Source organism: Castor canadensis, chromosome 10 (genome assembly GCF_047511655.1).
Source record: "Castor canadensis chromosome 10, mCasCan1.hap1v2, whole genome shotgun sequence".
In the NCBI taxonomy this organism is placed as follows: Eukaryota; Metazoa; Chordata; class Mammalia; order Rodentia; family Castoridae; genus Castor; species Castor canadensis.
In genome coordinates, this window is record NC_133395.1 from 87,907,885 (window position 1) to 87,928,678 (window position 20,794).

General features: G+C 67.8%; 9 non-coding genes across 9 annotated transcripts; all 9 read left to right on the top strand.

Moving 5' to 3' along the window:
• Nucleotides 1-2,001: 2,001 nt before the first annotated feature.
• LOC141412516 (5S ribosomal RNA) lies at nt 2,002-2,120 on the top strand. The gene has a single exon (XR_012437358.1). It is a non-coding gene; the product is annotated as a 5S ribosomal RNA (ribosomal RNA).
• A 2,145-nt stretch (nt 2,121-4,265) lies between these two features.
• On the top strand, nt 4,266-4,384 carry LOC141412341 (5S ribosomal RNA). The gene has a single exon (XR_012437179.1). It is a non-coding gene; the product is annotated as a 5S ribosomal RNA (ribosomal RNA).
• A 2,147-nt stretch (nt 4,385-6,531) lies between these two features.
• LOC141411695 (5S ribosomal RNA) lies at nt 6,532-6,650 on the top strand. The gene has a single exon (XR_012436534.1). It is a non-coding gene; the product is annotated as a 5S ribosomal RNA (ribosomal RNA).
• Nucleotides 6,651-8,809: 2,159 nt separating this feature from the next.
• On the top strand, nt 8,810-8,928 carry LOC141412517 (5S ribosomal RNA). The gene has a single exon (XR_012437359.1). It is a non-coding gene; the product is annotated as a 5S ribosomal RNA (ribosomal RNA).
• Nucleotides 8,929-11,073: 2,145 nt separating this feature from the next.
• Nucleotides 11,074-11,192, top strand: LOC141412342 (5S ribosomal RNA). The gene has a single exon (XR_012437180.1). It is a non-coding gene; the product is annotated as a 5S ribosomal RNA (ribosomal RNA).
• A 2,147-nt stretch (nt 11,193-13,339) lies between these two features.
• Nucleotides 13,340-13,458, top strand: LOC141411696 (5S ribosomal RNA). The gene has a single exon (XR_012436535.1). It is a non-coding gene; the product is annotated as a 5S ribosomal RNA (ribosomal RNA).
• Nucleotides 13,459-15,594: 2,136 nt separating this feature from the next.
• Nucleotides 15,595-15,713, top strand: LOC141411697 (5S ribosomal RNA). The gene has a single exon (XR_012436536.1). It is a non-coding gene; the product is annotated as a 5S ribosomal RNA (ribosomal RNA).
• A 2,145-nt stretch (nt 15,714-17,858) lies between these two features.
• Nucleotides 17,859-17,977, top strand: LOC141411698 (5S ribosomal RNA). The gene has a single exon (XR_012436537.1). It is a non-coding gene; the product is annotated as a 5S ribosomal RNA (ribosomal RNA).
• Nucleotides 17,978-20,122: 2,145 nt separating this feature from the next.
• LOC141411700 (5S ribosomal RNA) lies at nt 20,123-20,241 on the top strand. The gene has a single exon (XR_012436539.1). It is a non-coding gene; the product is annotated as a 5S ribosomal RNA (ribosomal RNA).
• The last annotated feature ends 553 nt before the right edge of the window (nt 20,242-20,794 follow it).

A 20,794-nucleotide genomic window follows, 5' to 3' on the forward strand; every position in this document is an offset into this window, starting at 1 on the left:
CACCGAATCCTCACAGCTACGTCCCCGAATCCTCTCCCCTCCCCACACTCTCCTGGGGCGCGCGCCCGCGACACGTGTCACCAGCGAGGTTGGTCCCAGGCCACGTTGGGGACCGCTCCCCAACTGCCCTCCAGGCGGGCGGGGAGGGACGTGCGGAAGCCATGAGAAAGTGGGTCCTGCACCCCAGCGGGCCCCACAGCGGGACGCGCCACACCTGGGCTCGCCACAAGGTGGTGCACTGGGTCCAGGGCAAGACGCCAGGGGACAGAGAAGCAGGGAGCCTCAGTCGGGTGCTGCTCCACGTCGCGCTCCGTCGCTCAACCCAAGACAGGGCAGCCAGCGCGCGACCTCTACGTGGGATCCCGCCTCCCACGGCAGAGCCTGCGGTCACAGGGACAGAGGGCGCAGGCCGCCAGAGCTCCGGATGCCAGCGGCAGCTCCCCGTCCCGCTCAAAGGGAGGGAGGGCCGCCGCTGGCGCCCAGTCGCCTGTGCCACCCTCCGGGTCTCAAAGCACTCCTCAGTCAGCTCAAGGACCGGGGCCACCTGGCCTTCGGGGTCACATGGGCTTGGGCACGACGGAAGGGACCGCTTGCCCCCGTGGAACAGACATTCTCCCCGTGGACAACCTCAGGTGCCGGGACCCTCTGCTCCGCCTTGGAAAACCCACCTTCTGCAATGTATGCCCAACGCAATCAGGCCGAGCAGATTGACCCCCTCGGCCCGGCCCCAGTGTGTGATGGGGCTCTGTGCGTGAGGGCTTGCTCTTCCCCACCTACACCAGGCACGGCATCTAACACACACACACACACACACACACACACACACACACACACACACCACGCAGAGACACCCAGACCACGCACGCACGCACGGGGACGCACCCTCCTCTCCCCCACCCCACACATGAGCAGCCGAAGGACAAGAGGGTATGGCTGGGGCCTGAGCGGGAACAAGCGAAGCCTTGGTTTGCGGCCCCTCGGCCAACTGCATCAGGATTTTTGTCTGGGCTCGGAGGCCAGAGGATCTCTGCCATTTGCTAGCAGGGCCAGGGATGGCAGGAGGGTGGGTACGGGGCTCAGCCAGGGCCAGTTCTGCTGGCACGATCCTGTAGCACGTGGCCGCGTAGCACGGGGCCGGGTCTGAAGGAGGCCAAGCAGGGGCACAAGACCCAGCAGCGGCACAGGGAAGAGGCCCAGGGCACCCAGGAGCAGACGAGACCCGGGAGTCGTGCGTGCTTGGCGTGGCCGCGGGCCCCGTGACGCCCGAGGACTCGAGTGCTCAGCCCCGTGTAGTGGCCGCGAAGGCCTGCCTGGGAGAAACGCCCCGGGAGGCCGGCAGGAACCCGGGATCGGAAGGGATGTGGAGGGGCCCCGGGTCGGAGGAGATGGCTTTGGCTGTGTTTGGTTTTGTTTCTTCTTCCCAAGATCCCGGGTGTGAAAGGGGCCAGAGGTGAAGTCCTGGGCTGGAAAGCCTCACGATTCAGCCCCGCAGCCCCAGGCCCTGAGTGTGGAGGAGGGCGGAGCGGGTCGGCGAAGGGCGCGGCTGCCGTTTTCCTGATGGGCTGGAGGGGCAGTGTCGCTTTCCGGACGAAGAGGACCGGAAGGGTCCCCGAGACCTCCGCTGGGAGCCACGCACCCACCCAAGGATACGGCTCCAGGAGGCGACGGAGGAGGGCGGCTGCTTGCCCTGGCCCGAGCTGTGCGTCCCCCGCCTTGGCCACAGCAGTGGACATTCCCAGAAGAACAAGCGCCCGAGAGCACTGAGAAATTTTCCCCCGAGAAAACTTGACCCTCGTCCTGGCAGCAGGACACCTCGGGAAGAAAGCCACCCAGCGGCCACCTGGGCGAGACCGGCTGCCCGAGCAGGCGCGCGGGGCCTCTGTCCGCTGGCCCCGGGCTGCCAGCCCCCACCCGGACTCCCAGCCGTGCCAGGAGAGCAGCGTGGAGACGCACGCCGGGGCCCTCGGCAGGCTCTTGGGGCTCCCGGAGGCGGCGGCTAGCGTCTACGGCCATACCACCCTGAACGCGCCCGATCTCGTCTGATCTCGGAAGCTAAGCAGGGTCGGGCCTGGTTAGTACTTGGATGGGAGACCGCCTGGGAATACCGGGTGCTGTGGGCTTTTGCTCCTCCCTCCCTCGCTGCTCCTTTTGTCTTCGGGGACTTCGCCACCACCCCCCCCACCACCACCACCACCCCCAGCACCACCACCACCACCACCACCACAACGACCCACCGTGACCACGACCCCGACCCCGTCCGGGCCACCCGCCAGACCCACGCACACCGAATCCTCACAGCTACGTCCCCGAATCCTCTCCCCTCCCCACACTCTCCTGGGGCGCGCGCCCGCGACACGGGTCACCAGCGAGGTTGGTCCCAGGCCACGTTGGGGACCGCTCCCCAACTGCCCTCCAGGCGGGCGGGGAGGGACGTGCGGAAGCCATGAGAAAGTGGGTCCTGCACCCCAGCGGGCCCCACAGCGGGACGCGCCACACCTGGGCTCGCCACAAGGTGGTGCACTGGGTCCAGGGCAAGACGCCAGGGGACAGAGAAGCAGGGAGCCTCAGTCGGGTGCTGCTCCACGTCGCGCTCCGTCGCTCAACCCAAGACAGGGCAGCCAGCGCGCGACCTCTACGTGGGATCCCGCCTCCCACGGCAGAGCCTGCGGTCACAGGGACAGAGGGCGCAGGCCGCCAGAGCTCCGGATGCCAGCGGCAGCTCCCCGTCCCGCTCAAAGGGAGGGAGGGCCGCCGCTGGCGCCCAGTCGCCTGTGCCACCCTCCGGGTCTCAAAGCACTCCTCAGTCAGCTCAAGGACCGGGGCCACCTGGCCTTCGGGGTCACATGGGCTTGGGCACGACGGAAGGGACCGCTTGCCCCCGTGGAACAGACATTCTCCCCGTGGACAACCTCAGGTGCCGGGACCCTCTGCTCCGCCTTGGAAAACCCACCTTCTGCAATGTATGCCCAACGCAATCAGGCCAAGCAGATTGACCCCCTCGGCCCAGCCCCAGTGTGTGATGGGGCTCTGTGCGTGAGGGCTTGCTCTTCCCCACCTACACCAGGCACGGCATCTAACACACACACACACACACACACACACCACGCAGAGACACCCAGACCACGCACGCACGCACGGGGACGCACCCTCCTCTCCCCCACCCCACACACGAGCAGCCGAAGGACAAGAGGGTATGGCTGGGGCCTGAGCGGGAACAAGCGAAGCCTTGGTTTGCGGCCCCTCGGCCAACTGCATCAGGATTTTTGTCTGGGCTCGGAGGCCAGAGGATCTCTGCCATTTGCTAGCAGGGCCAGGGATGGCAGGAGGGTGGGTACGGGGCTCAGCCAGGGCCAGTTCTGCTGGCACGATCCTGTAGCACGTGGCCGCGTAGCACGGGGCCGGGTCTGAAGGAGGCCAAGCAGGGGCACAAGACCCAGCAGCGGCACAGGGAAGAGGCCCAGGGCACCCAGGAGCAGACGAGACCCGGGAGTCGTGCATGCTTGGCTTGGCCGCGGGCCCCGTGACGCCCGAGGACTCGAGTGCTCAGCCCCGTGTAGTGGCCGCGAAGGCCTGCCTGGGAGAAACGCCCCGGGAGGCCGGCAGGAACCCGGGATCGGAAGGGATGTGGAGGGGCCCCGGGTCGGAGGAGATGGCTTTGGCTGTGTTTGGTTTTGTTTCTTCTTCCCAAGATCCCGGGTGTGAAAGGGGCCAGAGGTGAAGTCCTGGGCTGGAAAGCCTCACGATTCAGCCCCGCAGCCCCAGGCCCTGAGTGTGGAGGAGGGCGGAGCGGGTCGGCGAAGGGCGCGGCTGCCGTTTTCCTGATGGGCTGGAGGGGCAGTGGCGCTTTCCGGACGAAGAGGACCGGAAGGGTCCCCGAGACCTCCGCTGGGAGCCACGCACCCACCCAAGGATACGGCTCCAGGAGGCGACGGAGGAGGGCGGCTGCTTGCCCTGGCCCGAGCTGTGCGTCCCCCGCCTTGGCCACAGCAGTGGACATTCCCAGAAGAACAAGCGCCCGAGAGCACTGAGAAATTTTCCCCCGAGAAAACTTGACCCTCGTCCTGGCAGCAGGACACCTCGGGAAGAAAGCCACCCAGCGGCCACCTGGGCGAGACCGGCTGCCCGAGCAGGCGCGCGGGGCCTCTGGCCGCTGGCCCCGGGCTGCCAGCCCCCACCCGGACTCCCAGCCGTGCCAGGAGAGCAGCGTGGAGACGCACGCCGGGGCCCTCGGCAGGCTCTTGGGGCTCCCGGAGGCGGCGGCTAGCGTCTACAGCCATACCACCCTGAACGCGCCCGATCTCGTCTGATCTCGGAAGCTAAGCAGGGTCGGGCCTGGTTAGTACTTGGATGGGAGACCGCCTGGGAATACCGGGTGCTGTAGGCTTTTGCTCCTCCCTCCCTCGCTGCTCCTTTTGTCTTCGGGGACTTCGCCACCACCCCCCCCACCACCACCACCACCCCCAGCACCACCACCACCACCACCACCACAACGACCCACCGTGACCACGACCCCGACCCCGTCCGGGCCACCCGCCAGACCCACGCACACCGAATCCTCACAGCTACGTCCCCGAATCCTCTCCCCTCCAAACACTCTCCTGGGGCGCGCGCCCGCGACACGGGTCACCAGCGAGGTTGGTCCCAGGCCACGTTGGGGACCGCTCCCCAACTGCCCTCCAGGCGGGCGGGGAGGGACGTGCGGAAGCCATGAGAAAGTGGGTCCTGCACCCCAGCGGGCCCCACAGCGGGACGCGCCACACCTGGGCTCGCCACAAGGTGGTGCACTGGGTCCAGGGCAAGACGCCAGGGGACAGAGAAGCAGGGAGCCTCAGTCGGGTGCTGCTCCACGTCGCGCTCCGTCGCTCAACCCAAGACAGGGCAGCCAGCGCGCGACCTCTACGTGGGATCCCGCCTCCCACGGCAGAGCCTGCGGTCACAGGGACAGAGGGCGCAGGCCGCCAGAGCTCCGGATGCCAGCGGCAGCTCCCCGTCCCGCTCAAAGGGAGGGAGGGCCGCCGCTGGCGCCCAGTCGCCTGTGCCACCCTCCGGGTCTCAAAGCACTCCTCAGTCAGCTCAAGGACCGGGGCCACCTGGCCTTCGGGGTCACATGGGCTTGGGCACGACGGAAGGGACCGCTTGCCCCCGTGGAACAGACATTCTCCCCGTGGACAACCTCAGGTGCCGGGACCCTCTGCTCCGCCTTGGAAAACCCACCTTCTGCAATGTATGCCCAACGCAATCAGGCCGAGCAGATTGACCCCCTCGGCCCGGCCCCAGTGTGTGATGGGGCTCTGTGCGTGAGGGCTTGCTCTTCCCCACCTACACCAGGCACGGCATCTAACACACACACACACACACACACACACACCACGCAGAGACACCCAGACCACGCACGCACGCACGGGGACGCACCCTCCTCTCCCCCACCCCACACACGAGCAGCCGAAGGACAAGAGGGTATGGCTGGGGCCTGAGCGGGAACAAGCGAAGCCTTGGTTTGCGGCCCCTCGGCCAACTGCATCAGGATTTTTGTCTGGGCTCGGAGGCCAGAGGATCTCTGCCATTTGCTAGCAGGGCCAGGGATGGCAGGAGGGTGGGTACGGGGCTCAGCCAGGGCCAGTTCTGCTGGCACGATCCTGTAGCACGTGGCCGCGTAGCACGGGGCCGGGTCTGAAGGAGGCCAAGCAGGGGCACAAGACCCAGCAGCGGCACAGGGAAGAGGCCCAGGGCACCCAGGAGCAGACGAGACCCGGGAGTCGTGCGTGCTTGGCGTGGCCGCGGGCCCCGTGACGCCCGAGGACTCGAGTGCTCAGCCCCGTGTAGTGGCCGCGAAGGCCTGCCTGGGAGAAACGCCCCGGGAGGCCGGCAGGAACCCGGGATCGGAAGGGATGTGGAGGGGCCCCGGGTCGGAGGAGATGGCTTTGGCTGTGTTTGGTTTTGTTTCTTCTTCCCAAGATCCCGGGTGTGAAAGGGGCCAGAGGTGAAGTCCTGGGCTGGAAAGCCTCACGATTCAGCCCCGCAGCCCCAGGCCCTGAGTGTGGAGGAGGGCGGAGCGGGTCGGCGAAGGGCGCGGCTGCCGTTTTCCTGATGGGCTGGAGGGGCAGTGTCGCTTTCCGGACGAAGAGGACCGGAAGGGTCCCCGAGACCTCCGCTGGGAGCCACGCACCCACCCAAGGATACGGCTCCAGGAGGCGACGGAGGAGGGCGGCTGCTTGCCCTGGCCCGAGCTGTGCGTCCCCCGCCTTGGCCACAGCAGTGGACATTCCCAGAAGAACAAGCGCCCGAGAGCACTGAGAAATTTTCCCCCGAGAAAACTTGACCCTCGTCCTGGCAGCAGGACACCTCGGGAAGAAAGCCACCCAGCGGCCACCTGGGCGAGACCGGCTGCCCGAGCAGGCGCGCGGGGCCTCTGGCCGCTGGCCCCGGGCTGCCAGGCCCCACCCGGACTCCCAGCCGTGCCAGGAGAGCAGCGTGGAGACGCACGCCGGGGCCCTCGGCAGGCTCTTGGGGCTCCCGGAGGCGGCGGCTAGCGTCTACGGCCATACCACCCTGAACGCGCCCGATCTCGTCTGATCTCGGAAGCTAAGCAGGGTCGGGCCTGGTTAGTACTTGGATGGGAGACCGCCTGGGAATACCGGGTGCTGTAGGCTTTTGCTCCTCCCTCCCTCGCTGCTCCTTTTGTCTTCGGGGACTTCGCCACCACCCCCCCCCCACCACCACCACCCCCAGCACCACCACCACCACCACCACAACGACCCACCGTGACCACGACCCCGACCCCGTCCGGGCCACCCGCCAGACCCACGCACACCGAATCCTCACAGCTACGTCCCCGAATCCTCTCCCCTCCCCACACTCTCCTGGGGCGCGCGCCCGCGACACGTGTCACCAGCGAGGTTGGTCCCAGGCCACGTTGGGGACCGCTCCCCAACTGCCCTCCAGGCGGGCGGGGAGGGACGTGCGGAAGCCATGAGAAAGTGGGTCCTGCACCCCAGCGGGCCCCACAGCGGGACGCGCCACACCTGGGCTCGCCACAAGGTGGTGCACTGGGTCCAGGGCAAGACGCCAGGGGACAGAGAAGCAGGGAGCCTCAGTCGGGTGCTGCTCCACGTCGCGCTCCGTCGCTCAACCCAAGACAGGGCAGCCAGCGCGCGACCTCTACGTGGGATCCCGCCTCCCACGGCAGAGCCTGCGGTCACAGGGACAGAGGGCGCAGGCCGCCAGAGCTCCGGATGCCAGCGGCAGCTCCCCGTCCCGCTCAAAGGGAGGGAGGGCCGCCGCTGGCGCCCAGTCGCCTGTGCCACCCTCCGGGTCTCAAAGCACTCCTCAGTCAGCTCAAGGACCGGGGCCACCTGGCCTTCGGGGTCACATGGGCTTGGGCACGACGGAAGGGACCGCTTGCCCCCGTGGAACAGACATTCTCCCCGTGGACAACCTCAGGTGCCGGGACCCTCTGCTCCGCCTTGGAAAACCCACCTTCTGCAATGTATGCCCAACGCAATCAGGCCGAGCAGATTGACCCCCTCGGCCCGGCCCCAGTGTGTGATGGGGCTCTGTGCGTGAGGGCTTGCTCTTCCCCACCTACACCAGGCACGGCATCTAACACACACACACACACACACACACACACACACACACACACACACCACGCAGAGACACCCAGACCACGCACGCACGCACGGGGACGCACCCTCCTCTCCCCCACCCCACACATGAGCAGCCGAAGGACAAGAGGGTATGGCTGGGGCCTGAGCGGGAACAAGCGAAGCCTTGGTTTGCGGCCCCTCGGCCAACTGCATCAGGATTTTTGTCTGGGCTCGGAGGCCAGAGGATCTCTGCCATTTGCTAGCAGGGCCAGGGATGGCAGGAGGGTGGGTACGGGGCTCAGCCAGGGCCAGTTCTGCTGGCACGATCCTGTAGCACGTGGCCGCGTAGCACGGGGCCGGGTCTGAAGGAGGCCAAGCAGGGGCACAAGACCCAGCAGCGGCACAGGGAAGAGGCCCAGGGCACCCAGGAGCAGACGAGACCCGGGAGTCGTGCGTGCTTGGCGTGGCCGCGGGCCCCGTGACGCCCGAGGACTCGAGTGCTCAGCCCCGTGTAGTGGCCGCGAAGGCCTGCCTGGGAGAAACGCCCCGGGAGGCCGGCAGGAACCCGGGATCGGAAGGGATGTGGAGGGGCCCCGGGTCGGAGGAGATGGCTTTGGCTGTGTTTGGTTTTGTTTCTTCTTCCCAAGATCCCGGGTGTGAAAGGGGCCAGAGGTGAAGTCCTGGGCTGGAAAGCCTCACGATTCAGCCCCGCAGCCCCAGGCCCTGAGTGTGGAGGAGGGCGGAGCGGGTCGGCGAAGGGCGCGGCTGCCGTTTTCCTGATGGGCTGGAGGGGCAGTGTCGCTTTCCGGACGAAGAGGACCGGAAGGGTCCCCGAGACCTCCGCTGGGAGCCACGCACCCACCCAAGGATACGGCTCCAGGAGGCGACGGAGGAGGGCGGCTGCTTGCCCTGGCCCGAGCTGTGCGTCCCCCGCCTTGGCCACAGCAGTGGACATTCCCAGAAGAACAAGCGCCCGAGAGCACTGAGAAATTTTCCCCCGAGAAAACTTGACCCTCGTCCTGGCAGCAGGACACCTCGGGAAGAAAGCCACCCAGCGGCCACCTGGGCGAGACCGGCTGCCCGAGCAGGCGCGCGGGGCCTCTGTCCGCTGGCCCCGGGCTGCCAGCCCCCACCCGGACTCCCAGCCGTGCCAGGAGAGCAGCGTGGAGACGCACGCCGGGGCCCTCGGCAGGCTCTTGGGGCTCCCGGAGGCGGCGGCTAGCGTCTACGGCCATACCACCCTGAACGCGCCCGATCTCGTCTGATCTCGGAAGCTAAGCAGGGTCGGGCCTGGTTAGTACTTGGATGGGAGACCGCCTGGGAATACCGGGTGCTGTGGGCTTTTGCTCCTCCCTCCCTCGCTGCTCCTTTTGTCTTCGGGGACTTCGCCACCACCCCCCCCACCACCACCACCACCCCCAGCACCACCACCACCACCACCACCACAACGACCCACCGTGACCACGACCCCGACCCCGTCCGGGCCACCCGCCAGACCCACGCACACCGAATCCTCACAGCTACGTCCCCGAATCCTCTCCCCTCCCCACACTCTCCTGGGGCGCGCGCCCGCGACACGGGTCACCAGCGAGGTTGGTCCCAGGCCACGTTGGGGACCGCTCCCCAACTGCCCTCCAGGCGGGCGGGGAGGGACGTGCGGAAGCCATGAGAAAGTGGGTCCTGCACCCCAGCGGGCCCCACAGCGGGACGCGCCACACCTGGGCTCGCCACAAGGTGGTGCACTGGGTCCAGGGCAAGACGCCAGGGGACAGAGAAGCAGGGAGCCTCAGTCGGGTGCTGCTCCACGTCGCGCTCCGTCGCTCAACCCAAGACAGGGCAGCCAGCGCGCGACCTCTACGTGGGATCCCGCCTCCCACGGCAGAGCCTGCGGTCACAGGGACAGAGGGCGCAGGCCGCCAGAGCTCCGGATGCCAGCGGCAGCTCCCCGTCCCGCTCAAAGGGAGGGAGGGCCGCCGCTGGCGCCCAGTCGCCTGTGCCACCCTCCGGGTCTCAAAGCACTCCTCAGTCAGCTCAAGGACCGGGGCCACCTGGCCTTCGGGGTCACATGGGCTTGGGCACGACGGAAGGGACCGCTTGCCCCCGTGGAACAGACATTCTCCCCGTGGACAACCTCAGGTGCCGGGACCCTCTGCTCCGCCTTGGAAAACCCACCTTCTGCAATGTATGCCCAACGCAATCAGGCCAAGCAGATTGACCCCCTCGGCCCGGCCCCAGTGTGTGATGGGGCTCTGTGCGTGAGGGCTTGCTCTTCCCCACCTACACCAGGCACGGCATCTAACACACACACACACACACACACACACCACGCAGAGACACCCAGACCACGCACGCACGCACGGGGACGCACCCTCCTCTCCCCCACCCCACACACGAGCAGCCGAAGGACAAGAGGGTATGGCTGGGGCCTGAGCGGGAACAAGCGAAGCCTTGGTTTGCGGCCCCTCGGCCAACTGCATCAGGATTTTTGTCTGGGCTCGGAGGCCAGAGGATCTCTGCCATTTGCTAGCAGGGCCAGGGATGGCAGGAGGGTGGGTACGGGGCTCAGCCAGGGCCAGTTCTGCTGGCACGATCCTGTAGCACGTGGCCGCGTAGCACGGGGCCGGGTCTGAAGGAGGCCAAGCAGGGGCACAAGACCCAGCAGCGGCACAGGGAAGAGGCCCAGGGCACCCAGGAGCAGACGAGACCCGGGAGTCGTGCATGCTTGGCTTGGCCGCGGGCCCCGTGACGCCCGAGGACTCGAGTGCTCAGCCCCGTGTAGTGGCCGCGAAGGCCTGCCTGGGAGAAACGCCCCGGGAGGCCGGCAGGAACCCGGGATCGGAAGGGATGTGGAGGGGCCCCGGGTCGGAGGAGATGGCTTTGGCTGTGTTTGGTTTTGTTTCTTCTTCCCAAGATCCCGGGTGTGAAAGGGGCCAGAGGTGAAGTCCTGGGCTGGAAAGCCTCACGATTCAGCCCCGCAGCCCCAGGCCCTGAGTGTGGAGGAGGGCGGAGCGGGTCGGCGAAGGGCGCGGCTGCCGTTTTCCTGATGGGCTGGAGGGGCAGTGGCGCTTTCCGGACGAAGAGGACCGGAAGGGTCCCCGAGACCTCCGCTGGGAGCCACGCACCCACCCAAGGATACGGCTCCAGGAGGCGACGGAGGAGGGCGGCTGCTTGCCCTGGCCCGAGCTGTGCGTCCCCCGCCTTGGCCACAGCAGTGGACATTCCCAGAAGAACAAGCGCCCGAGAGCACTGAGAAATTTTCCCCCGAGAAAACTTGACCCTCGTCCTGGCAGCAGGACACCTCGGGAAGAAAGCCACCCAGCGGCCACCTGGGCGAGACCGGCTGCCCGAGCAGGCGCGCGGGGCCTCTGGCCGCTGGCCCCGGGCTGCCAGCCCCCACCCGGACTCCCAGCCGTGCCAGGAGAGCAGCGTGGAGACGCACGCCGGGGCCCTCGGCAGGCTCTTGGGGCTCCCGGAGGCGGCGGCTAGCGTCTACAGCCATACCACCCTGAACGCGCCCGATCTCGTCTGATCTCGGAAGCTAAGCAGGGTCGGGCCTGGTTAGTACTTGGATGGGAGACCGCCTGGGAATACCGGGTGCTGTAGGCTTTTGCTCCTCCCTCCCTCGCTGCTCCTTTTGTCTTCGGGGACTTCGCCACCACCCCCCCCACCACCACCACCACCCCCAGCACCACCACCACCACCACCACCACAACGACCCACCGTGACCACGACCCCGACCCCGTCCGGGCCACCCGCCAGACCCACGCACACCGAATCCTCACAGCTACGTCCCCGAATCCTCTCCCCTCCAAACACTCTCCTGGGGCGCGCGCCCGCGACACGGGTCACCAGCGAGGTTGGTCCCAGGCCACGTTGGGGACCGCTCCCCAACTGCCCTCCAGGCGGGCGGGGAGGGACGTGCGGAAGCCATGAGAAAGTGGGTCCTGCACCCCAGCGGGCCCCACAGCGGGACGCGCCACACCTGGGCTCGCCACAAGGTGGTGCACTGGGTCCAGGGCAAGACGCCAGGGGACAGAGAAGCAGGGAGCCTCAGTCGGGTGCTGCTCCACGTCGCGCTCCGTCGCTCAACCCAAGACAGGGCAGCCAGCGCGCGACCTCTACGTGGGATCCCGCCTCCCACGGCAGAGCCTGCGGTCACAGGGACAGAGGGCGCAGGCCGCCAGAGCTCCGGATGCCAGCGGCAGCTCCCCGTCCCGCTCAAAGGGAGGGAGGGCCGCCGCTGGCGCCCAGTCGCCTGTGCCACCCTCCGGGTCTCAAAGCACTCCTCAGTCAGCTCAAGGACCGGGGCCACCTGGCCTTCGGGGTCACATGGGCTTGGGCACGACGGAAGGGACCGCTTGCCCCCGTGGAACAGACATTCTCCCCGTGGACAACCTCAGGTGCCGGGACCCTCTGCTCCGCCTTGGAAAACCCACCTTCTGCAATGTATGCCCAACGCAATCAGGCCGAGCAGATTGACCCCCTCGGCCCGGCCCCAGTGTGTGATGGGGCTCTGTGCGTGAGGGCTTGCTCTTCCCCACCTACACCAGGCACGGCATCTAACACACACACACACACACACACACACACCACGCAGAGACACCCAGACCACGCACGCACGCACGGGGACGCACCCTCCTCTCCCCCACCCCACACACGAGCAGCCGAAGGACAAGAGGGTATGGCTGGGGCCTGAGCGGGAACAAGCGAAGCCTTGGTTTGCGGCCCCTCGGCCAACTGCATCAGGATTTTTGTCTGGGCTCGGAGGCCAGAGGATCTCTGCCATTTGCTAGCAGGGCCAGGGATGGCAGGAGGGTGGGTACGGGGCTCAGCCAGGGCCAGTTCTGCTGGCACGATCCTGTAGCACGTGGCCGCGTAGCACGGGGCCGGGTCTGAAGGAGGCCAAGCAGGGGCACAAGACCCAGCAGCGGCACAGGGAAGAGGCCCAGGGCACCCAGGAGCAGACGAGACCCGGGAGTCGTGCGTGCTTGGCGTGGCCGCGGGCCCCGTGACGCCCGAGGACTCGAGTGCTCAGCCCCGTGTAGTGGCCGCGAAGGCCTGCCTGGGAGAAACGCCCCGGGAGGCCGGCAGGAACCCGGGATCGGAAGGGATGTGGAGGGGCCCCGGGTCGGAGGAGATGGCTTTGGCTGTGTTTGGTTTTGTTTCTTCTTCCCAAGATCCCGGGTGTGAAAGGGGCCAGAGGTGAAGTCCTGGGCTGGAAAGCCTCACGATTCAGCCCCGCAGCCCCAGGCCCTGAGTGTGGAGGAGGGCGGAGCGGGTCGGCGAAGGGCGCGGCTGCCGTTTTCCTGATGGGCTGGAGGGGCAGTGGCGCTTTCCGGACGAAGAGGACCGGAAGGGTCCCCGAGACCTCCGCTGGGAGCCACGCACCCACCCAAGGATACGGCTCCAGGAGGCGACGGAGGAGGGCGGCTGCTTGCCCTGGCCCGAGCTGTGCGTCCCCCGCCTTGGCCACAGCAGTGGACATTCCCAGAAGAACAAGCGCCCGAGAGCACTGAGAAATTTTCCCCCGAGAAAACTTGACCCTCGTCCTGGCAGCAGGACACCTCGGGAAGAAAGCCACCCAGCGGCCACCTGGGCGAGACCGGCTGCCCGAGCAGGCGCGCGGGGCCTCTGGCCGCTGGCCCCGGGCTGCCAGCCCCCACCCGGACTCCCAGCCGTGCCAGGAGAGCAGCGTGGAGACGCACGCCGGGGCCCTCGGCAGGCTCTTGGGGCTCCCGGAGGCGGCGGCTAGCGTCTACGGCCATACCACCCTGAACGCGCCCGATCTCGTCTGATCTCGGAAGCTAAGCAGGGTCGGGCCTGGTTAGTACTTGGATGGGAGACCGCCTGGGAATACCGGGTGCTGTAGGCTTTTGCTCCTCCCTCCCTCGCTGCTCCTTTTGTCTTCGGGGACTTCGCCACCACCCCCCCCACCACCACCACCACCCCCAGCACCACCACCACCACAACGACCCACCGTGACCACGACCCCGACCCCGTCCGGGCCACCCGCCAGACCCACGCACACCGAATCCTCACAGCTACGTCCCCGAATCCTCTCCCCTCCCCACACTCTCCTGGGGCGCGCGCCCGCGACACGGGTCACCAGCGAGGTTGGTCCCAGGCCACGTTGGGGACCGCTCCCCAACTGCCCTCCAGGCGGGCGGGGAGGGACGTGCGGAAGCCATGAGAAAGTGGGTCCTGCACCCCAGCGGGCCCCACAGCGGGACGCGCCACACCTGGGCTCGCCACAAGGTGGTGCACTGGGTCCAGGGCAAGACGCCAGGGGACAGAGAAGCAGGGAGCCTCAGTCGGGTGCTGCTCCACGTCGCGCTCCGTCGCTCAACCCAAGACAGGGCAGCCAGCGCGCGACCTCTACGTGGGATCCCGCCTCCCACGGCAGAGCCTGCGGTCACAGGGACAGAGGGCGCAGGCCGCCAGAGCTCCGGATGCCAGCGGCAGCTCCCCGTCCCGCTCAAAGGGAGGGAGGGCCGCCGCTGGCGCCCAGTCGCCTGTGCCACCCTCCGGGTCTCAAAGCACTCCTCAGTCAGCTCAAGGACCGGGGCCACCTGGCCTTCGGGGTCACATGGGCTTGGGCACGACGGAAGGGACCGCTTGCCCCCGTGGAACAGACATTCTCCCCGTGGACAACCTCAGGTGCCGGGACCCTCTGCTCCGCCTTGGAAAACCCACCTTCTGCAATGTATGCCCAACGCAATCAGGCCGAGCAGATTGACCCCCTCGGCCCGGCCCCAGTGTGTGATGGGGCTCTGTGTGTGAGGGCTTGCTCTTCCCCACCTACACCAGGCACGGCATCTAACACACACACACACACACACACACACCACGCAGAGACACCCAGACCACGCACGCACGCACGGGGACGCACCCTCCTCTCCCCCACCCCACACACGAGCAGCCGAAGGACAAGAGGGTATGGCTGGGGCCTGAGCGGGAACAAGCGAAGCCTTGGTTTGCGGCCCCTCGGCCAACTGCATCAGGATTTTTGTCTGGGCTCGGAGGCCAGAGGATCTCTGCCATTTGCTAGCAGGGCCAGGGATGGCAGGAGGGTGGGTACGGGGCTCAGCCAGGGCCAGTTCTGCTGGCACGATCCTGTAGCACGTGGCCGCGTAGCACGGGGCCGGGTCTGAAGGAGGCCAAGCAGGGGCACAAGACCCAGCAGCGGCACAGGGAAGAGGCCCAGGGCACCCAGGAGCAGACGAGACCCGGGAGTCGTGCGTGCTTGGCGTGGCCGCGGGCCCCGTGACGCCCGAGGACTCGAGTGCTCAGCCCCGTGTAGTGGCCGCGAAGGCCTGCCTGGGAGAAACGCCCCGGGAGGCCGGCAGGAACCCGGGATCGGAAGGGATGTGGAGGGGCCCCGGGTCGGAGGAGATGGCTTTGGCTGTGTTTGGTTTTGTTTCTTCTTCCCAAGATCCCGGGTGTGAAAGGGGCCAGAGGTGAAGTCCTGGGCTGGAAAGCCTCACGATTCAGCCCCGCAGCCCCAGGCCCTGAGTGTGGAGGAGGGCGGAGCGGGTCGGCGAAGGGCGCGGCTGCCGTTTTCCTGATGGGCTGGAGGGGCAGTGGCGCTTTCCGGACGAAGAGGACCGGAAGGGTCCCCGAGACCTCCGCTGGGAGCCACGCACCCACCCAAGGATACGGCTCCAGGAGGCGACGGAGGAGGGCGGCTGCTTGCCCTGGCCCGAGCTGTGCGTCCCCCGCCTTGGCCACAGCAGTGGACATTCCCAGAAGAACAAGCGCCCGAGAGCACTGAGAAATTTTCCCCCGAGAAAACTTGACCCTCGTCCTGGCAGCAGGACACCTCGGGAAGAAAGCCACCCAGCGGCCACCTGGGCGAGACCGGCTGCCCGAGCAGGCGCGCGGGGCCTCTGGCCGCTGGCCCCGGGCTGCCAGCCCCCACCCGGACTCCCAGCCGTGCCAGGAGAGCAGCGTGGAGACGCACGCCGGGGCCCTCGGCAGGCTCTTGGGGCTCCCGGAGGCGGCGGCTAGCGTCTACGGCCATACCACCCTGAACGCGCCCGATCTCGTCTGATCTCGGAAGCTAAGCAGGGTCGGGCCTGGTTAGTACTTGGATGGGAGACCGCCTGGGAATACCGGGTGCTGTAGGCTTTTGCTCCTCCCTCCCTCGCTGCTCCTTTTGTCTTCGGGGACTTCGCCACCACCCCCCCCACCACCACCACCACCCCCAGCACCACCACCACCACCACCACCACAACGACCCACCGTGACCACGACCCCGACCCCGTCCGGGCCACCCGCCAGACCCACGCACACCGAATCCTCACAGCTACGTCCCCGAATCCTCTCCCCTCCCCACACTCTCCTGGGGCGCGCGCCCGCGACACGGGTCACCAGCGAGGTTGGTCCCAGGCCACGTTGGGGACCGCTCCCCAACTGCCCTCCAGGCGGGCGGGGAGGGACGTGCGGAAGCCATGAGAAAGTGGGTCCTGCACCCCAGCGGGCCCCACAGCGGGACGCGCCACACCTGGGCTCGCCACAAGGTGGTGCACTGGGTCCAGGGCAAGACGCCAGGGGACAGAGAAGCAGGGAGCCTCAGTCGGGTGCTGCTCCACGTCGCGCTCCGTCGCTCAACCCAAGACAGGGCAGCCAGCGCGCGACCTCTACGTGGGATCCCGCCTCCCACGGCAGAGCCTGCGGTCACAGGGACAGAGGGCGCAGGCCGCCAGAGCTCCGGATGCCAGCGGCAGCTCCCCGTCCCGCTCAAAGGGAGGGAGGGCCGCCGCTGGCGCCCAGTCGCCTGTGCCACCCTCCGGGTCTCAAAGCACTCCTCAGTCAGCTCAAGGACCGGGGCCACCTGGCCTTCGGGGTCACATGGGCTTGGGCACGACGGAAGGGACCGCTTGCCCCCGTGGAACAGACATTCTCCCCGTGGACAACCTCAGGTGCCGGGACCCTCTGCTCCGCCTTGGAAAACCCACCTTCTGCAATGTATGCCCAACGCAATCAGGCCGAGCAGATTGACCCCCTCGGCCCGGCCCCAGTGTGTGATGGGGCTCTGTGCGTGAGGGCTTGCTCTTCCCCACCTACACCTGGCACGGCATCTAACACACACACACACACACACACACACCACGCAGAGACACCCAGACCACGCACGCACGCACGGGGACGCACCCTCCTCTCCCCCACCCCACACACGAGCAGCCGAAGGACAAGAGGGTATGGCTGGGGCCTGAGCGGGAACAAGCGAAGCCTTGGTTTGCGGCCCCTCGGCCAACTGCATCAGGATTTTTGTCTGGGCTCGGAGGCCAGAGGATCTCTGCCATTTGCTAGCAGGGCCAGGGATGGCAGGAGGGTGGGTACGGGGCTCAGCCAGGGCCAGTTCTGCTGGCACGATCCTGTAGCACGTGGCCGCGTAGCACGGGGCCGGGTCTGAAGGAGGCCAAGCAGGGGCACAAGACCCAGCAGCGGCACAGGGAAGAGGCCCAGGGCACCCAGGAGCAGACGAGACCCGGGAGTCGTGCGTGCTTGGCGTGGCCGCGGGCCCCGTGACGCCCGAGGACTCGAGTGCTCAGCCCCGTGTAGTGGCCGCGAAGGCCTGCCTGGGAGAAACGCCCCGGGAGGCCGGCAGGAACCCGGGATCGGAAGGGATGTGGAGGGGCCCCGGGTCGGAGGAGATGGCTTTGGCTGTGTTTGGTTTTGTTTCTTCTTCCCAAGATCCCGGGTGTGAAAGGGGCCAGAGGTGAAGTCCTGGGCTGGAAAGCCTCACGATTCAGCCCCGCAGCCCCAGGCCCTGAGTGTGGAGGAGGGCGGAGCGGGTCGGCGAAGGGCGCGGCTGCCGTTTTCCTGATGGGCTGGAGGGGCAGTGGCGCTTTCCGGACGAAGAGGACCGGAAGGGTCCCCGAGACCTCCGCTGGGAGCCACGCACCCACCCAAGGATACGGCTCCAGGAGGCGACGGAGGAGGGCGGCTGCTTGCCCTGGCCCGAGCTGTGCGTCCCCCGCCTTGGCCACAGCAGTGGACATTCCCAGAAGAACAAGCGCCCGAGAGCACTGAGAAATTTTCCCCCGAGAAAACTTGACCCTCGTCCTGGCAGCAGGACACCTCGGGAAGAAAGCCACCCAGCGGCCACCTGGGCGAGACCGGCTGCCCGAGCAGGCGCGCGGGGCCTCTGGCCGCTGGCCCCGGGCTGCCAGCCCCCACCCGGACTCCCAGCCGTGCCAGGAGAGCAGCGTGGAGACGCACGCCGGGGCCCTCGGCAGGCTCTTGGGGCTCCCGGAGGCGGCGGCTAGCGTCTACGGCCATACCACCCTGAACGCGCCCGATCTCGTCTGATCTCGGAAGCTAAGCAGGGTCGGGCCTGGTTAGTACTTGGATGGGAGACCGCCTGGGAATACCGGGTGCTGTAGGCTTTTGCTCCTCCCTCCCTCGCTGCTCCTTTTGTCTTCGGGGACTTCGCCACCACCCCCCCCACCACCACCACCACCCCCAGCACCACCACCACCACCACCACCACAACGACCCACCGTGACCACGACCCCGACCCCGTCCGGGCCACCCGCCAGACCCACGCACACCGAATCCTCACAGCTACGTCCCCGAATCCTCTCCCCTCCCCACACTCTCCTGGGGCGCGCGCCCGCGACACGGGTCACCAGCGAGGTTGGTCCCAGGCCACGTTGGGGACCGCTCCCCAACTGCCCTCCAGGCGGGCGGGGAGGGACGTGCGGAAGCCATGAGAAAGTGGGTCCTGCACCCCAGCGGGCCCCACAGCGGGACGCGCCACACCTGGGCTCGCCACAAGGTGGTGCACTGGGTCCAGGGCAAGACGCCAGGGGACAGAGAAGCAGGGAGCCTCAGTCGGGTGCTGCTCCACGTCGCGCTCCGTCGCTCAACCCAAGACAGGGCAGCCAGCGCGCGACCTCTACGTGGGATCCCGCCTCCCACGGCAGAGCCTGCGGTCACAGGGACAGAGGGCGCAGGCCGCCAGAGCTCCGGATGCCAGCGGCAGCTCCCCGTCCCGCTCAAAGGGAGGGAGGGCCGCCGCTGGCGCCCAGTCGCCTGTGCCACCCTCCGGGTCTCAAAGCACTCCTCAGTCAGCTCAAGGACCGGGGCCACCTGGCCTTCGGGGTCACATGGGCTTGGGCACGACGGAAGGGACCGCTTGCCCCCGTGGAACAGACATTCTCCCCGTGGACAACCTCAGGTGCCGGGACCCTCTGCTCCGCCTTGGAAAACCCACCTTCTGCAATGTATGCCCAACGCAATCAGGCCGAGCAGATTGACCCCCTCGGCCCGGCCCCAGTGTGTGATGGGGCTCTGTGCGTGAGGGCTTGCTCTTCCCCACCTACACCAGGCACGGCATCTAACACACACACACACACACACACACACCACGCAGAGACACCCAGACCACGCACGCACGCACGGGGACGCACCCTCCTCTCCCCCACCCCACACACGAGCAGCCGAAGGACAAGAGGGTATGGCTGGGGCCTGAGCGGGAACAAGCGAAGCCTTGGTTTGCGGCCCCTCGGCCAACTGCATCAGGATTTTTGTCTGGGCTCGGAGGCCAGAGGATCTCTGCCATTTGCTAGCAGGGCCAGGGATGGCAGGAGGGTGGGTACGGGGCTCAGCCAGGGCCAGTTCTGCTGGCACGATCCTGTAGCACGTGGCCGCGTAGCACGGGGCCGGGTCTGAAGGAGGCCAAGCAGGGGCACAAGACCCAGCAGCGGCACAGGGAAGAGGCCCAGGGCACCCAGGAGCAGACGAGACCCGGGAGTCGTGCGTGCTTGGCGTGGCCGCGGGCCCCGTGACGCCCGAGGACTCGAGTGCTCAGCCCCGTGTAGTGGCCGCGAAGGCCTGCCTGGGAGAAACGCCCCGGGAGGCCGGCAGGAACCCGGGATCGGAAGGGATGTGGAGGGGCCCCGGGTCGGAGGAGATGGCTTTGGCTGTGTTTGGTTTTGTTTCTTCTTCCCAAGATCCCGGGTGTGAAAGGGGCCAGAGGTGAAGTCCTGGGCTGGAAAGCCTCACGATTCAGCCCCGCAGCCCCAGGCCCTGAGTGTGGAGGAGGGCGGAGCGGGTCGGCGAAGGGCGCGGCTGCCGTTTTCCTGATGGGCTGGAGGGGCAGTGGCGCTTTCCGGACGAAGAGGACCGGAAGGGTCCCCGAGACCTCCGCTGGGAGCCACGCACCCACCCAAGGATACGGCTCCAGGAGGCGACGGAGGAGGGCGGCTGCTTGCCCTGGCCCGAGCTGTGCGTCCCCCGCCTTGGCCACAGCAGTGGACATTCCCAGAAGAACAAGCGCCCGAGAGCACTGAGAAATTTTCCCCCGAGAAAACTTGACCCTCGTCCTGGCAGCAGGACACCTCGGGAAGAAAGCCACCCAGCGGCCACCTGGGCGAGACCGGCTGCCCGAGCAGGCGCGCGGGGCCTCTGGCCGCTGGCCCCGGGCTGCCAGCCCCCACCCGGACTCCCAGCCGTGCCAGGAGAGCAGCGTGGAGACGCACGCCGGGGCCCTCGGCAGGCTCTTGGGGCTCCCGGAGGCGGCGGCTAGCGTCTACGGCCATACCACCCTGAACGCGCCCGATCTCGTCTGATCTCGGAAGCTAAGCAGGGTCGGGCCTGGTTAGTACTTGGATGGGAGACCGCCTGGGAATACCGGGTGCTGTAGGCTTTTGCTCCTCCCTCCCTCGCTGCTCCTTTTGTCTTCGGGGACTTCGCCACCACCCCCCCCACCACCACCACCACCCCCAGCACCACCACCACCACCACCACCACAACGACCCACCGTGACCACGACCCCGACCCCGTCCGGGCCACCCGCCAGACCCACGCACACCGAATCCTCACAGCTACGTCCCCGAATCCTCTCCCCTCCCCACACTCTCCTGGGGCGCGCGCCCGCGACACGGGTCACCAGCGAGGTTGGTCCCAGGCCACGTTGGGGACCGCTCCCCAACTGCCCTCCAGGCGGGCGGGGAGGGACGTGCGGAAGCCATGAGAAAGTGGGTCCTGCACCCCAGCGGGCCCCACAGCGGGACGCGCCACACCTGGGCTCGCCACAAGGTGGTGCACTGGGTCCAGGGCAAGACGCCAGGGGACAGAGAAGCAGGGAGCCTCAGTCGGGTGCTGCTCCACGTCGCGCTCCGTCGCTCAACCCAAGACAGGGCAGCCAGCGCGCGACCTCTACGTGGGATCCCGCCTCCCACGGCAGAGCCTGCGGTCAC